The following is a 4,808-nucleotide window of genomic DNA, read 5'->3' as shown; positions in this document are numbered from 1 at the left end:
GTTCTTATTGTGCCTTACCGGAAAGGTCACAAACCTTTGGAAAAGTCACAATCTTTCAGAAAGGTCGTCACCTTTCATAAAAGTCACAACTTTCGATAAAAGTCACAACTTCTCATAAAAGTCGCAACTTTTCATAAAAGTCACAACTTTTCATAAAAGTCGCAACATTTCATAAAAGTCACAACTCTTCATAAAAGTCGCAACTCTACATTTTCCATTCACACCTTTTTAAAATCCAACAGATTATTGTAACAAAGTGAGCCTAAATTTAACTATGTTTAAAAATAATATAACACAATTTTTTCTTTAATTCTACTTTTCATCCTAACATATTTTTGTAATTTCACAAAGTAAGATGTAAGGCTATAAAATTTTAAAAATTCAACTTTTTTTTTCTTCAAAATGACATGGTAAGTGAAAATTCCCTGAATAAACTGAGAAGTTTCCATTAGAAAAGATTCGAGAAATATTAGAAATAGTCAAAGTGTATATATGTAGAAGAAAACAAAGTCTATATATTTACAAAAAAAAACAAAATCAATAAATATAAGCACTTCATCCTTTTTATATAATATGATCAGTTAGTACAATATAAACTTTTTTATTTTTTTTTAATTAGATATGTATTTTACTTAATTAGTATGAAAATAAATAAAAATATATTTTATTACAGAATATATAGAAGAAAATATATAAATGAAAAGAAGTGAAACATTTAATGGAATTTCTGCGGGCTGCTAAATAGGCCTTGATGACAAAAAATTAATGTTATTTAATTGAGAAGGTTCATACAATGCCTTTAGTTGGGTGAAATTTGAATTGTTTTAATTTAATATTTAAAGTTTTTTTTTTTAATTCAAATTGATCCTTCTACTCTTTTTAATCTTTTGAATTGTAAGAGTGATATATTTTCCAATTCTACATCTAATTTTAATTCAACATTTGATAATCGTGTCACATCAAATTGGAAGAAACAAATAAGATTAAAAAAATGACAAAAAATAAAATAAGTATATAATATCTATAAAGATAGATCCACCATTTTCCTTGATACAAAGAAAGTATCACCCTGGCCTACATCTGGATCTTTTTTATTTTTTCACATGGTTTTTCGATATTATATTTGAGTTTTCGATTAATTTAAATTCAATCGTTTAAAGTCTTATTAAAATAAAAAAAACTCCCTTAATATTATTTTTCAGTTTAGAGCTTAAATTCGTGATTGATTATTAAAGATGAAAAAACTCAATTCATCACATCACATTTTTTAATATAACGACTATCCAAAAGTGAAAAATGTTTGTCTAGTTTAACACTCAATGTTTGATATATATATTAGATAATTCAAATTTACATATTGTATGATTTATATTTCTAATAGCGACGTTTCTAACTGATATTTTTTCAAACAATAAAGCGCGAAGATATATCAACTATATAAACCATATAATAACTACACCATGATGTAAATGTTACTATCTACAACAAGATAAAATTTGACAAACAAGGTTCTTAAAAGAACTTAAATAAATAGTGGTGATGACAGCTAACAAAATGAAGTTCCAAAGTCCAACAATGGTCCTTCCAATTAATATTCTTAAAAATATTAGTTGGACCTCATTATTTTCCTCAAATTACCCCTCATACCTAAACCTCTAAACATCTATTATTAACAAACACAAGGGTATATTTAGAAAATCAACTTTCAACTCCTTATTGACTTCAAACATGAAACTAGTATATAATCTAAAGTATTTCATCACTCTTTCTTACACACACATTGCAAAAAAAAAAAAAAAAAATCCCAAACACTTCTCAACTAAACTCTAAAAAGTTTTTTTTTTCCAATTTCAAGAAAATGGAAAATATGAGCTTGAATAGCCAATTTTATTTTCTAAAAAATGCAATGAAAATTCTACTTCCACTTTCAGTATTTTCATTGATGTTTTCTCAATATTATTTAAAATTTCCATCTCTTTTTAATTCATTTAATGAATTTTCTTCTAATTTTTCTATTCAACTTTTCACCTATAGCTCAGAAAGAAACTATATTTTTCTTCTTTGTAATGGAATTCTTGTTTTCATAATCAAGAATTCAGGACTAATTAGTACTACTAATATTTCTGATAATCATCATCATTATCCCAAAGAATCCAAAATACAAGAAACAAAGATAGAATCCAAAATTCAAGAAACAAAGATAGAATCTCTTGAAAAAGTTGTTGAGATTGAAAAACAAGAAAAAGAAGAAGAAATGGAAACAATGAATATTCAAGATGATTTGGTTAGTGTTGAAACAATTGATGAGAATGAAGTTTATCAAGAATCCGAAGATAGTAAGCCTTTTCTTCAGAATAATCAATTAGGTTATCATTCTGCGCGTTATGTTGAAGTTATTGAAGAATTTGAAGAAGTGGAAGAATTTGAAGAAGAAGAAACATTAGAAGAGTTACACAAGAAGTGTGATGATTTTATAAAGAGGATTAAGAAAGAGATCAATAGAAAGAATTGATTGATGGAAAAAAATTAACCAATAAGGGGGTTAGCATCTTGCTATGACATATAATTAACCATGTATTCGCTCCTTTTTAACTAGTCGATGTTTAATATCTATTTTAAAAGCTTAACTGATTTAAAATCATGTTATGTATAATCTATTAGAAAAAAAGTATTATTTACTTTTTCTATAAAGCATTTTTAAAATGTTAAAATTCAGACAGACTTTTAATTAAGAACGAAAGAGATCATTAGTAGCTCAATATCAAAGTTGACTTGATTTGTTTCACTTTTTGTTTCCCCCCTTGTATGGTATTTTTGTAGTTGAAAATTTCCCATTAAAAATAAATAAAAGACCTTTAAGGGAAAAGTTGTAGCTATTTATTCAAGTTTTTGTGATGTAATTTTTGAGGAGATAATATTTCATATGTTTATTTAATTATGATTTTTTTTTTGAAGACATTCAATTTTAGTTATTAATCTAAAAGTATTAATTTATGGGTTTTTTTTTTAAATAAAATTACTTAATTTTGATTTTTAACCTAAAAATTAACTCTAAAATATATATATACAAAGTCACTCAATCTATTTAATTGATTTTCTCATTAAAATTTTCTAATATGAAATTTTCATCTAAATAAAATTTTAGAAATTAAAAAGATATTTACTTAAATCATTTTAATGACTCGAACTACTATTAAAACTTTAAACAGTAATATAATTTAGAATTTATAAAATTAAAATTTAATTTCGCTTTATACGAGAGAAGTTCTACTATATTAAGCAATGCCAATAGGGCCAAAAAATTATTTTTGGCAGCAATATACAATTATGAAGGCTTGGGCATGTCCAAATCATTAATCTTAATCTATTTTAATTTTTTTACTCAACTATTTACCAAGTTACTCAATCTATTTTAATTAATATTTTCATTAAAATATGTGATATAATTTTTTTAATTTAAAACTAAAAATTTAAGAATTCAAAAAAAGTATCTATTTAAATCATTTTGATGACTCAATTCACTTAAAATATGACATTGATCCTTTATTTCAGCTGGTTGCACGTGTACTTTTTCTTTCAATTGTCTATAATTTAGAAAAAATATTCAATCCATTTATTAACATCTTTTTTTAATTCTCACAAGCTACAATTCAAACAATAATTTCATAAATTTGTGAGATTTTTTTTTTGTTAAAGCCACCTACTTGGTGAGGGGTTAGGCGTAGACTCCTATTATATATATATATATTAGTAGAAAATAGCTAAATACATGTGCCAAATTAAGCATATTATTTTAGTCCTTGTGATATCAAAAGATTACCATAATTAGTAATTATTCTATCACTTAAATAAGTAACATTGTGATATGTTAAATTTGAGTTGTTATTCCAATATCTTTGCTCCATATTTGATGATAATAAAGTTTTAAAAATAATTTGAATTAAACTTTTTTTTCCCTGCAAATACACATTTTAATTAAATTGAACGTTAAAAGATTTCAAGATAACGAATACAAAAGATTATATTAAAAAAGAAAAAGAAGATCTGTAAGCTTTTTGGATCAAGACCAAAGGATTATATTTCTTATCCTCTTTTTCAGTAAATCTACAATTTTTGTTGTTACTAGCTTGTTAGTTTTAATTTTCATATATTTTTGTTGTAATATTTCATTTCCTTGGTAATAATAAATGAACTATTAACCTAAATATCGAGATTTATTCCAGTACCTTTATTTTACTCATCTAAAACAACTTTTTGATTATTTTTTTTTGGTTCATTAAATTTACGATTTTTATTTATTTATAAGATAAAATATATTTCTCAATTGCTACATATATATTCATTGGTTTATAATAAAAATGAGTAATAAATAATCTAAAAATGAAACTACCTGACAAGTGAAACTAGCTTAAGTGATTGAAAGTACGTTTTCATTATCAATCGATAAGTTAGAGAAGTGAAGTCATGTAAACAAAGTAAGTAAAAACAATAATATTCCTCATAAAATAGAGAGTCGAGTAATAGTTAAAGAAGGAAAAAAAATTATTTACATTTGGTGTTATATTATGGTCAACTAATTTTTTATATTATAATTTAGCTCTTTATGACAACCTTTTACCTATAGTCTATAATAACAAAATCCTCTTTATAAAACTACCCCTTTATAATAACTATAACAATCATCATCTTTATTGAAATAGAATCACTAAGATTATCAATATTATAGGTCTAGAGATTTTGACCAAATATTGTGTTACTTTAATATACTATTTATGAAATATATATATATATATATATATATATATATA

The sequence above is a fragment of the Solanum pennellii genome, chromosome 7 (genome assembly GCF_001406875.1).
Source record: "Solanum pennellii chromosome 7, SPENNV200".
NCBI lineage: Eukaryota > Viridiplantae > Streptophyta > Magnoliopsida > Solanales > Solanaceae > Solanum > Solanum pennellii.
The sequence above is the reverse complement of the archived record's forward strand: the minus strand, read 5'-3'. Positions refer to the sequence as shown.